We start from the raw sequence: 14283 nt of genomic DNA on the forward strand, positions 1-14283 counted from the left end.
GGTGTCCACTGTCATGTCTAAGGGTCTTCTAAATTGTAACATCCTTCTAATGACAATGAATGCATCCTGAGAAATGGCTGCGGAGACAAACAAGCCAAGAAGGTGTTATACTGACACCAATGTTGAAGGTAAAGTGATACTGCTCACCTAACTCGGTAGTAAGAGACCCAACACTAATAGAATTTCACAGCCGATGCTTCCAGCTTCTGCAGCTCCACAAGTTGGTAGACCCAATGTATTCTTCAAGTATTAGGAGATGCAGCTAACCTGCGCTGCTGATAGTGTATCCACAAAAGAATCCAATAAACAGCATGGAGGATAGCAGTGCACTTACTTCTCAACGCGTTTCTTACTGCTCTCACTTCTTCTTCAAGAGAACCACAAATTTGTACAAAGTACCAGAGAACAGCCTTAAATAGTTCAGAAATTCTAATTTGAGCTCCAAAAGAAAAAATGCCTATCTAGGGTGTGGACAATTTATCCATTGTCGGTTGCCTGATATATATTGACAAGAGATAAATTGACAAACGTCAAAAGTTTTGGGAATAAACTTTTTTTGGATTCTTGGACCCTGTATAACCTTGATTAAATGACATCCTTTAACATCCGTTGATCTTTTTGGCACTCAACTGATTATATCTCCTTATAATTCCTTCCTGTTTTAAAGAAGCACTCCTCACATCACAGTGTTTATCTGCTTACTATATTGCAATCATCATATTATATAGCAGTGTGTACTCACAATTGCTCATTTAGCCTTTCTACCCAGTTAATTATTCTCTTATCTCTGCTCTGTGCAGAACAGGAAACAGGAAGTCTCTAGTCCCGGCATTTATCATTCCCCTGTTCCACTGCTGACCCAGATGCTCCCTCCTCCTCCACTGTAAGACTTTTGCAGTGTGTTTTTATTACTCATACAGTGAAAATTGACCTCCTGTTTCTACATAGCACTTAGAAGGATTCAGCTCATCAGTTTTTAATCGTGTGATGTCATAGACCTAATGGAAAACAGGAGAATTAACTGAGTAGAAGGGAAAATGAGCAATTGTAAGTACACAGTTCTATATAATATGATTGCATTTTGCTAAGAGGATAGAAACTTTGATGGAAGTGCTCCTTTAACCCAGCTGGCTAACTGGACATAAAAGGAAAAGCAATACAAAAAATAACACCTATTCCAATGTTAACCAAGTTCCCAGGTCCATTTTCCTAAGGGTTGCAGTCTCTTAAAAAGTAGCACCATGCAAAATACGCCACAACGCTCTTAATAATATAATCTTTATTTTTATATAGCGCGGACATATTCTGCAGCGCTTTACAGTTTGCACACATTATCATCGCTGTCCCTGATGGGGCTCACAATCTAAATTCCCTATCAGTATGTCTTTGGAATGTGGGAGGAATCCGGAGGAAACCCATGCAAATACGGGGAGAAGATACAAACACTTTGCAGATGTTGTCCTTGGTGGGGTTTGAACCCAGGACTCCAGCGCTTCAAGGCTGCCCACCGTGCTGCGTCACCATGCTCTGACTTTGTGAATGTATTTTCAGCAAACCTTGGTTGAAATTTAAGTCTTCTATGTATTTGTTACACAGCTGTCTGCAATATCCCAGGCTCCGCTTCCTTCCCCTTGACCCGCTGCCCTCTGTTGTGCTCCACATCAGGTTTTGTAGGTTGGCATATATTAATGACATAATCTCTCTAAGGCCCTTTTAGATGCATTGCTCTGTCTTGCAATTCAGCCTCCGGACCCTAATGGTTGGTGTTGTCCACCGTCTGTCCATACTGTGCTTTACTTGATTCCATCCTACTGCTCCTGAGATTCCTGTGTTTGCCAAGTTCTCGCTACACATGTGTCCTCCGGCTTGCTGCGTCAGGGTCCATGTGAAAACCTTGCAGTAATAATGTTCCCTAAAATACTTAGAAATGTGTTTTTCCATATTTTGTGGCCAGAAAAGATATTACGTACACAATAATCATTGTAATATTCCACAAAATAACCTGATTTTCTACAAAAATCTCCAACTAGGGAGCTGTCCTCTGTGTCAAGTGCTGAAAGTGAGCCTCGAAGCTACCATATACGTTGCAGATGAAGTAGTGCAGTGAGCACTAGTTCTTTCTACGGGATTATTTTTTGTTAAAAAAAAAGTAATATTTGGAAATAAATGTACACTGAGGACCTTTAAGAGACACATTGTAGATTTATCAATGTGAGATGCTCAGTTTTGTCCTTTGCAGAGTCTGCTCTTCCCATAATGACTGATACTTCCACACGAGTTTGCAAGGCGATGCATTAAAAATAATTTAACTAATGGCACGATAAACAACCAATTTTCCATCCAACGACCAACAGTAAAAATGTTTAAGCGCATTCCGTGCAACCACTAATCTACAGCTCCGGCTCCCGTCCAATCAAGTTCCTGTGCGCTTCCAGCGAGCTGCATGTGCAGCGCTAATTCTCTTCCCCGGTTTCCAATTTAATCTCCTATGAAAAAGTATTTTTTTATTAGACTGGATGTCTTCTCTGTTACGGTGAGAGGCATAAAATTAGAGCCTGTCTGAATTTAATCACACCCAATTTCATCACAGCGTCTCAGTGCTTCATTTATCAATAATTAATATACAAAGATGACTGCAAATCCATTCCAACTTCAAAGACCTGACTGCAACATTTATTAATGAAGAGAAAGCGGCTGGAAGATGGGAATAAAAACGCATAGAACAGAACCTGGGCTCCTTGTGTGGGTGTCCTTAGTGTGCACTTGTAAAGTCATCGAGAAAAGAGGGGAAAGAAAGACCAAACCAGGTAAAAAATGGGATCAAACATCATCGACATAGAGCATAGTTATAGGGAGTGCAGGGAAAGTGATGACTTTAGAGAACCGATGCCCGAGGGAGACTAGAATTTTACCTGTCGCTTTAGATGATAAAATCTTTGGAAACTCTCCTTTAAAAAATCAACCATTCGCCCTCACAAGAAGTGAGTACCACTGTGAGGTCTCCTAGGACTGTATACAATCCCTTTCAAGCTTTTTGACAAAAAGTCTAGTAATGGAAAATTGACCTCAGTGATGTAAAAGGATGTTAACCGTTCTTCGCTGCAGTTTCGTCACGCGCACTATCTGTACAATATAGTCAAAGGATTTTTTAAAAATGTTTCTGCCTATTTCTATTGTTAAGCTGTGATGTTGTTTCACTTTCCAGATTCATATCTTAAAAAAGGTTGCTGCATTCCCTCCTTCAGCTTTTACACAGGCTATCATAGGCTGTGCTTTACTATGTTATAACGGTGTTATACTATGTGATAGCTGTAAAGCATTATTGGGAAGTATATTGATAGAATTTTCTAAGTGAATTTCTCACCGTGATCTGTGGTGAAGTCACTGAGCTTGAACTGCGGTGACCTCTTCACTGGCTTTTTTCCCACGGTGCTGAGGTAACCGCAGTTCAGCCTGGCTGGGAATGCAGCCTCAGTGACCGGAGGTAACCTTGATGATGTCACCGCAGTTCAGCCTGGCTGGGAACGCAGCCTCAGTGACCGGAGGTAACCTTGATGATGTCACCGCAGTTCAGCCTGGCTGGGAACGCAGCCTCAGTGACCGGAGGTAACCTTGATGATGTCACCGCAGTTCAGCCTGGCTGAGAACGCAGCCTCAGTGACCGGAGGTAACCTTGATGACGTCACCGCTAGTCACTGAGGCTGTGCTAACAGCAGCTCATTCACCAGTAGTTTTCATCCTGGACCGTCGCATCTTGGCGCCGTCCAGGTTGAAAACTCTTTCTCCCCCAGACATGTATTACGGCGTGAGACAGAACAACAGAGAGGTGAGGGATATTGTTGCTTTTTATTTTCGCTTTAACTGTGTTTTTTTAAATTTTTAAATAAAAATGGAAAATTGTGTTTTGTTTTATTTCTATTATAGGACTTTATTCTTTCCTTGTCTTTATTTACCATACAACTATAGGATTAGTCTTATAAATGCCTCTCTCCATTACTAATCCGTGGGCTTGATGTCACCGGACAATACAAAGGTGACATTAACCCCACAAATATGAAGCCCACTAGTTACCTCTCCAGGGCAAGTTGGAAGAGCCGGGCAAAGTGCCAGAATTGGTGCATCTAATAGATGCGCCTTTTCTGAGCCGCTGCGGGCTGCTATATTTAGGCTGGGGAGTTCAATATCCATAGCCCCTTACCAGCTTGAGAATACCAGCCCCCAGTTGTCTGCTTTAGCAAGGCTGGTTGACAAAAATCGGGGCAACCTCATGACATTTTTTTAAATTATTTATTTAAATAATGAAAAATACGATGTGGGGACCCCCCATTCTTGATAACCAGCCTTGCTAACACTGACACCTGAGGGTTGCAGCCCCAGCTGTCAGTTTTGCCTGGCTAGTTATAGAAAATATAGGGGAATAGGTTTTTTCATTCTTTTATTTATTTATAGTGCAGGAGCCAGCTAATGACTACTCCCATCAGCAGATCCTTCTCTCACTGTTCTATTCTATCTATTCTATTCTAACCTATCACACTGAGATTTTACTATGCACAGCAGATGAATTGGCGACTTTTCAACTATATCTGTCTATCTGTCCCATCCATTTCAACTTTTTTCTCATGCCCCAGACCTGTTTTTTAGGTCCAGCAGAAAATATTCAGCTTTCCCATTGACTTGCATTGGATTCGTTATTCGGTTATTATAAAGTACTAGCTGTACTACCCGGCTTCGCCCGGGTTAATGACTGCTGTTAGCAAAATAGAATGTGTTAACAAAAATTTATTCTGCACACAAAAACCACAAAACAAATAGATAGAAATGTAATTATTAAAAGGCAAAAACTAAGCAAATAGAAGCATTTCACAACATATATTAGCTTTGTTATACTGAGAATGTCTTTGTTGCCTATATTAACCAATCAGAGCTCAGGTTAATTAACTGTAGCAAAATAGAAGCTGAGCTGTGATTGGTTGCTATTGGCAGCCTGATAAATCCCCAGCCAACAGGAAGCCCTCCCCCCTGGCAGTATATATTAGCTCACACATACACATAATAGACAGGTCATGTGACTGACAGCTGCCGTATTTCCTATATGGTACATTTGTTGCTCTTGTAGTTTGCTTATTAATCAGATTTTTATTTTTGAAGGACAATACCAGACTTGTGTGTGTTTTAGGGCGAGTTTTATGTGTCAAGTTGTGTGTGTTGAGTTGCGTGTGGCGACATGCATGTAGCGACTTTTGTGAGATGAGTTTTGTGTGGCGACATGCGTGTAGCAACATTTTGTGTGTTGAGTTGCATGTGACAGGTTAGTGTAGCAAGTTGTGTGCAGCAAGATTTGTGCATGGCGAGTTTTGCGCGTGGCGAGTTTTATGTGTGGTGCATTTTGAGTATGTGCAAGTTTTGTGTGAGGCAACTTTTGCATGTGGTGCAACTTTTGTACATGTGGCAATTTTTCTGTGTGTGCAAGTTTTGCATGAGGTGAGTTTTCCATGAGGTGAGTTTTGCACGTGTGGCGAGTTTTGCGTGAGCCTAGTTTTGCATATGGCGAGTTTTGCATGTAGCGAGTTTTGAGTGGTGACTTTTGTGTTTCGACTTTTATGTGGCGAGGTTGGTGTGTGTGTGTGGTGAAATGTGTGCTGAGGGTGGTATATGTGTTCAAGCACGTGGTAGTGTGTGGCGCATTTTGTGTTTGTGTTCATATCCCCGTGTGTGGTGAGTATCCCATGTCGGGGCCCCACCTTAGCAACTGTACGGTATATACTCTTTGTCGCCATCGCTCTCATTCTTTAAGTCCTCATTGTTCACATCTGGCAGCTGTCAATTTTCCTCCAACACTTTTCCCTTCACTTTTTCCCCATTATGTAGATAGGAGCAAAATTGTTTGGTGAATTGGAACGCGCGGGGTTAAAATTTCACCTCACAACATAGCCTATGACGCTCTCGGGGTCCAGACGTGTGACTGTGCAAAATTTTGTGGCTGTAGCTGCGACGGTACAGATGCCAATCCCGGACATACACACATACATACATACACACATTCAGCTTTATATATTAGATATACCTGTATGTAATCTCCTGTATATAGTATATACCTGTGTGTCATCTCACCTATATATAGTATATATCTGTGTGTCATCTCCTGTATATAGTATATACCTGTATGTCATCTCCTCCTATACATAGCATATACCTGTGTCATCTCCTCCTGTATATACTATATACCTGTAGGTAATCTGCTCCTGTATATAGTATATACCTGTGTGTCATCTCCTCCTGTATATAGTATATACCTGTATGTCATCTCCTCCTGTATGTAGTATGTACCTGTATGTCATCTCCTCCTCTATATAGTATATACCTGTGTGTCATCTCTCCTGTATATAGTATATATCTGTGTGTCATCTCCTCCTGTATATAGTATATACCTGTGTGTCATCTCCCCTGTAAATAGTATATACCTGTGTGTCATCTCCTGTATATAGTATATAGCTGTATGCCATCTCCTCCTGTATTAGCCCTCGTTCACACGTTATTTGGTCAGTATTTTTACCTCAGTATTTGTAAGCTAAAATGGCAGCCTGATAAATCCCCAGCCAACAGTAAGCCCACCCCCTGGCAGTATATATTAGCTCACACATACACATAATAGACTGGTCATGTGACTGACAGCTGCCGGATTCCTATATGGTACATTTGTTGCTCTTGTAGTTTGTCTGCTTATTAATCAGATTTTTATTTTTGAAGGATACCAGACTTGTGTGTGTTTTAGGGCGAGTTTCGTGTGTCAAGTTGTGTGTGTTGAGTTGCGTGTGGCGACATGCATGTAGGGACTTTTGTGAGATGAGTTTTGTGTGGCGACATGCGTGTAGCAACTTTTTGTGTGTCGAGTTGCATGTGACAGGTTAGTGTAGCAAGTTGTGTGCAGCAAGTTTTGCGCATGGCGAGTTTTGCGCGTGGCGAGTTTTATGTGTGGTGCCTTTTGAGTATGTGCAAGTTTTGTGTGAGGCAACTTTTGCATGTGTTGCAACTTTTGTGCATGTGGCAATTTTTCTGCGTGTGGCAATTTTTCTGCGTGTGCAAGTTTTGCGTGTGGCGAGTTTTGCACGTGTGGCGAGTTTTGCATGTGGAGAGTTTTGCGCGTGGCGAGTTTTGAGCGGCGACTTTTGTGTTTCTACTTTTATGTGGCGAGGTTGGTGTATGTGTGGTGAAATGTGCACTGAGGGTGGTATATGTGTTCGAGCACGTGGTAGTGTGTGGCGCATTTTGTGTGTGTGTTCATATCCCCGTGGTGGTGTGATTATCCCATGTTGGGGCCCCACCTTAGCAACTGTACAGTATATACTCTTTGGTGCCATCGCTGTCATTCTTTAAGTCCCCCTTGTTCACATCTGGCAGCTGTTAATTTGCCTCCAACACTTTTCCTTTCATTTTTTCCCCATTATGTAGATAGGGGCAAAATTGTTTGGTGACTTGGAAAGCGCGGGGTTAAAATTTCACCTCACAATATAGCTTTGACGCTCTCAGGGTCCAGACGTGTGACTGTGCAAAATTTTGTGCCTGTAGCTGCGACGCCTCCAACACTTTTCCTTTCACTTTTTCCCCATTATGTAGATAGGGGCAAAATTGTTTGGTGAATTGGAAAGCGCGGGGTTAAAATTTCACCTCACAACATAGCCTATGACGCTCTCGGGGTCCAGACGTGTGACTGTGCAAAATTTTGTGGCTGTAGCTGCTACGGTTCAGATGCCAATCCCGGACATACATACATACATACATACATACACACACACACACATTCAGCTTTATATATTAGATTTGTGCCGATTTTCCCGATTCCGAATATTTCACTATTCGCTTCATCACTAATTAGCATCCATGACTCTTCTTTCTTTAACTAGCCTGGAGCTGCAACATGCTGCAACAATAATGTCGAAACAGGCTAGCTAATCAAAAAAGGGGCCAGAGAAGCCACCAGGTAATAGGCGGTGACCAGTGCTCTTTTTTGGTAGCCAAAGATTACTGACGCGGCCTCTGAACTGTCTCTTGTGAGGTAATATCGCATCTCTAGGTCCTACGGCTTATGCAATGAATCTTTGTAAGTCTGGAAGAGATCCATGGTTTCAACTAAAGAATTTTGACCCAACCGCACCTTTATATCCTTCCTTTACAACTCTTTATGCTTCTGCTCCACAGTAGGAGGCAGACAGTCCCAAATGCAGACACTCCAGAGTAACATTGTTTCTTCTTCTAAATTCTATTACCTTGAAGGTTTTGCTTGGGTAAAACAATAGCTGGGTCAGGCCGTCACCAGAAGAATTAGGGTCAACCAAAAGTCAAGAAGCAGATAGACTAAGATAAGAGGTCCTATTCCTCCCGAAATAGTACAATTATTAAGATATTCAGCAACAGACTGTAGTTCTTGGGATCAATCAATGTGTTGTCTGTCACCAACTCTGATGAAAAATGATTGCCCCTAAGATGAGAAGTTCTGCCTACTGGAGGGTTCACTACTACCCTGGTGAGTCAGTGTAACCTACAAATTACCCAATCAGGAAGATTAACGGCAATGCTCTTCTTTACAGAAATATGTCTTTCATTTTTTTTATTTTCTCTGCATATTTTTAAATATTCTTCATTAAAACAAACAAAAATCCTACCAAGCTGGTTTGTAAAGTTGACACAATTTCACAAGAGCTTTGATCCTGGCTCTGACAGCTCTATCTTCTTTTCCCCTCCCTTCTCTTAGTGTTACGATAACAGCAGGGAGATGATTGTACAGAGACCAGAGCATGGCGATAAGCAAAAGAATCTACAGTCTCGGGGAGGGCAGAGCACAAAGGTTTTAGAAAAAGAGGAAAAAATATTAGAGGCAAAAGAGAAGGGAAGGATGGAAGAAAGGAGGGAGGGAAAGAACAAAATAAAGAGAAAAGAAGAATGGAAGGAAGGAAATATAGCGGGAGGGAAGAAGAAAGGAACTTAGGGAGAAAGGAAAGAAGGAGGAAAGCAAGAAAGAGAGAAAGTGAGAGAAAGAAAGAAAGAAAGAAAGAAAGAATGAAAGAAAGAAAGAAAGAAAGAAAGAAAGAAAGAAAGAGAAAGAACGAAAAAGAAGAAAGAGCAAGCAAAGGAAAGAGGGAGGGAGGGAGGGAGAGAAGATGGAAGGGACTAAGTAAGGAAAGGGGAAATAAAGAAAGAAAGCGAGTGAAGAAAAGAAGGTACGACGCAGAGAGGGAAGAAGGAAGGAACTAACGTTGAGAGGAATGAAAGAGAAAAAGGAAAAAGAAAGGAAGGGAAGGAAAGAAAAAAGGAACTAAGGAAGGATGGAAGGAGGAAAAGATTAAAAGGAGAATGCAAGGGGGGAAGGAAATTTGGAAGGAGAAAAGAAGGAAGGTACTACGGATGAGTGAAAGGAAGGAATAAAAGGGAAAAACGAGGGAGGAAAGGAAAAACAGAGGAAGGGAAAACAAAGGAGCTAAAGAAGAAAGGAAGGAAGGAGGAAAGGAAGAAAGAAAGGACAGAAGGAAAAATGGAGAAAGCGAAGGAGGGAAGAGAAAGATGGAGGGAGGGAACAAAGAGGGGACTTAGGAAGAAATCAAGGAAGGTGTAAAGGAAGAAAGGGAGAAATTGAGGAAGGGTACAAAAGATGAAGTGAGACAAGGAGGAAGAAACAGAGGAAGATAGTAAGGAATGAGGAAAGGAAGAAAGGGAGCGAGGGAGGGAAGTAAAGATGGAAGGAGTGAAAAAGAAAGGAACTAAGGAAGGAAGGAAGAGAAGGAGGGAGGAATTAGGTTAATTATGAAGGAAAAATATTAGCAATAGTAGCAACCAACTCATTCTGAAGATCTTTTTCCCTGTCGGTGGTGTCCGCGGCCTTTACATGATAATATGTAGCACGATGTCCTCTCTACATTTTCTTTATTGTGCTGAATAGTTATTGTTATACTGTGTCACACTGTATCAATAGAAACCACATTACATGTACATTTACTCTGCTCTGTATATTCTCTGGGGAACATCATTTTTCTTCTTGCATTGAAGTCTGAACACCATATAGCGGTTACATAAAGCGGCACCAAACGCACCATGTTCATCTTCAGCTGTCACGCAATTCCGCTGAATCTGGGGGTATTACTATGACAGCCATCTCTCACTCCTGAGCTCACTTAGGATTCTATATATGCCTTACATAACACTAATACACAGCGCCTGCTGTGCAGACCATCTATCACACACTGAAAATCAGTGGAGCATTCTCCGCACAGACCCTGAACCAGCAGGAGCAGCTACAGGACGTGAGCTCAGTGCTGAGAAGACATTAGCGGAATTCAGAATGAGGATGACGAAAGCTGGAAATATACCATTTGTATTCCATGTTAAGTTGCTCGGCATTCTAAGATCTGAGAGCAACGAGCACAAAACCAAATGCACAACCCAATGTTAAAGGACTCCTCTTAGTGACTCAGCCCCTTCCATTACTCCTTTAGGTGTATTTCTCCACCTCTAACCCTCTCTATTCGCTCTGGTGGGCAAAATGTCATAAAACAACTACTACTGGTGCACCTTTCCTCCGTTAGGTCAGCCCGCTCCATCTCCACTTCCTTTATTGACCCAAGAAACAAAGGCAAAGACCACAAGGAAGTCTGTTCTACGGAGGCGCCAATGCCATTGGGCCATGCACCGAAATTGTGCGCATGCTCACACACCACCCAACATTGATGCATGAGCAGAACATCCTTTCTTGTTCTGTGCATGATGCCAGCTGAGACATCACCAGCCAAGCGAAGCAAGTGATGTCACTCAATATCAATATTCCATCCGTTCAGTCTTTTAAAGCAGAACAATCCCATTAACAGACACTATAAAAAAAAGATCAAAAGGTTATTCCCAGAATTAAAACTTTCCCCAATCCATCCCAACTTCTGGGACATCTCAGAGATTCCAAGAAAAGGGCGCTGCACCCCAGGAACTTGGTTCTGCAGAACCCCGAGGGGCATGGAGTGGAGGTGCATGCACTAAACCAATGCTCCATAAAAGCCTAGTTCTCAGGAGCCAGAGCCCCTTTTTGGGGGATCATTACAGGGGTTCAAGCGGTCAGACTCCAGCGATCAATAAGTTATCTTCTGTCGGATCAACAAAATAAAACTTTTCATTCTGGGAATAACCTTGATTCACAGTCCCCCACATATTAATTTATTCTTTTTTTGCAACTTTTTGACCAGAATTTTTGGATTCCAGGAAATACGAACGTGATTCCAAATCTCGGAAGTGGTGCCCGGCGCAAAAACTAGAGCATATTACATCCAATCAGAGAGCAGACAGATGATGACATGGCATTAACCCTCTTAACCTCAAGATTTGGGTCTGGCAGCTGTCGGGTAAATTGTGTGCCCCTAATGGGTTTCCATAATCAGTTATGGACTATTGGTTCAGTGGGAAAAGTATCGCAGCCGAATTCCACTGGTAATTAACCATCATTAACTCCATTTTCTTTTAATATATTTTCATTTGATTAATTTCATTCATTAAGGAAGAATACATCATTATTTCATTCCCTTTCATAGCGCCAAAGTAAAATATTCCTTCTCTATGGATCACTAGTGTAAGAAAGCAAAAAAATGCATTTATGGATCAAATCCAACATAGATACATGGAAAACTCTAGAAAAAAAATATTTATTTTTTATTATTATTGACGAGAAATGGAGAATTCTAGAATCTCCAAACTTAATTACCGTAAATAATTAAACTTCCTCTGTTGGGTTGAAGTCAGTCGACTCTTGTCACCTTGTGGCCAAATATCAGGACGTTTTTCATTGACTGAACTGAACTTACATCCTCAAAGACTTCACTATTCAGTCGCCAACATTTTCTGGTCTTTCTGCATAGTCAGATGTTGAATTTGTGGAATATATTTTTCTAATAATTAAATAACTAAAAAAGCAATACTGAGGGTGTGTGCACGAGACATCTTTTTATGAAGGTCAAACATCTATTTTTCAAGCTGAAGACACTTCAGGAATCTCCTTTTCTTTGACTTTTTATAGACTTGAAGCTTTTTATAACAATTTTTGGTTGTTTTCTGACTGCTTTTTCAATGTTTTTTTAGACTTTTTTTAAGCGTTTTGGAACATTTTTTGTACTGGTGTTTTTTTTTAAAACTTAATTCAACAATGAAGAAACATCTAGAGTTTTTTCAAGCAAAATCACTGACAAAGCGCGTGAAGAACCTTCCAATTGTAAGTGTGGTATACCATTAGTACGTAAGATGCCTAAACAATGGACCAATCGTTTTTTTCACTAATTTTCATCTTTATAAGCCTGGAATGGTTAAAAAATGCTCATGAGACTGATCACGCTTACAAAGAAATGCATACATTTGTTTGTTTTTTTAGCATTTTGTTTAGCAGTTTTCATGGCCGATCTGCGACAAACCTGCACGAAAAAGACATTGTGTGCACACATCCTACGGCTAAGTTCATAGGGTGATCTAAAAAAATTGTTCAGGTCTCATTTAGAAAACTCAGACAATTTTTTTCTCATTTGTCAACCATATGCAATCCATTTTTATACATAAGCGGTTCAAAAAAATTGCAAGACCAAATATAGTTATCTAGAGGAGTTGCAATGTATCCGTAAAAGGCAGAGGTTATATAGTGGCTACATTTTTTTTTCACACATAGGCTTAAATAAACGAGTCTCATCCGACACATGGAGGAAATTAGTGCATGCTACAATGTTTTTTCATGTGGAGGTTCAGTCTATCTGAATCCCCCCATTGGTCTGGTCAAAAAAACTCTAAAAACTGCTTTAAAAGGTTTGACTCATTGTAATTAATGAACATTCCGAGACTATGCCAGCGTACTGATGTACAGTTGGTCGGTATCTGAGCGCTGTGACGTTCTCTGGTGACTTTGGTCAAACAGAATTAGGTTACATGTGAGTCTAAAAGAAAAAGCGTGAAATTGGTCCATGGTATGCAAAACTACTTTAGCTTTTTATTTGGCATTCTTTCACATGTGATGAAGGATTAACACTTATTTGACACTAAAATAAAACCTAGTCAACCTCGGAGCATGCCCCGTGAACTCCAGGGTCTGCTCGTGGCCAGAATCACCAAGCCGGAGATGCAAAGAGTTGGAGACACGAAAGACCGGACAGTGGGCAGGAAGCAGCGGAAATAGTCGGAGAGATGATGGATTAGGCAAGTATATTTATTATATAATTCTAAACCTTTTTTTCAGCCCTCTTTCATTAAGCATGGTGGCAGCCACAACTGGTTCTATTTCCATGCACAGAGCAAAAGAATATGTATTCTCCAGAACGTGAATTTTTGTAAAATTTGACAAGAATTTCACTAAAAAAAAAGTTGCTAACTCTATATATGATCACATCCATGATGAGTCTCTGAATGTTTTCCTCCATGCTGGATTTCTAGATGCCAATTGACTCTCTAATTTAAAATGCAAGATGTGTGCGACAATGGTTCCATGTTGTGTCTGAAACATCGAAGCTGCATTCATCTTTTTTACTCATTAGACATATTGGGGAACATGTTAACTCATTTGCAGCTTGCGCCCACCCGTGGAGGAACCTTATCGTGCTGCCCTCCTACTCATTGTTATGTATTGTGTGGTGTATTGATTGTTAGCCCCGATGCCGGGAGTAACAGCTGCCAATCACACCACCGCCCCATATTGTAATTTGGCAGTTGAGACCGTTTGGCTCCAATCAGGAGATCACTTTGAGCCAAGCCCATCTGTGGGTTTAATGATGATGATGCTTTGTCTAGTACAAAACCAGTGCCCTTTGCTATTTGGCCCGATGTCTTTAAATCTCATCATCCATAATTGGCCAAAATGGAAGGCAGAAAATTGCGCTGGATTGATCAAATCCAGATTTTTCTCCTTGGAGATATAATCAAGAGTAGAAAAGAGCAAGAAGGTTTCAGCGTCAGGAGGGCAAGGGTTAACTAATGACTTTTTTTCTCAGCGTGATGAGTTGTCCTGAGTCCAGAGGAGGCTTGTCAGTCTGTGCCATGCCGTGCGCTGGGGAACGAGAAGGCTCTACATGTAGATCAATAAAAAGGGTCTAATCATGCTACACTGATCCATAATATGGCACCAATACAAATCTGTGAGCCTATATTGTCTATATAAATTCTGCTTTCTACATAGAGATAAACAAATCTTTTGCCTGATTTATCAAACTTTTACCAACAATTAAATGTGTGCAAATTGATTTGTAGCAAATTGTAAGGACTACAAAGTATCCAATTACCCTTAAA

Source organism: Ranitomeya variabilis, chromosome 3 (genome assembly GCF_051348905.1).
Source record: "Ranitomeya variabilis isolate aRanVar5 chromosome 3, aRanVar5.hap1, whole genome shotgun sequence".
Lineage (NCBI taxonomy): Eukaryota > Metazoa > Chordata > Amphibia > Anura > Dendrobatidae > Ranitomeya > Ranitomeya variabilis.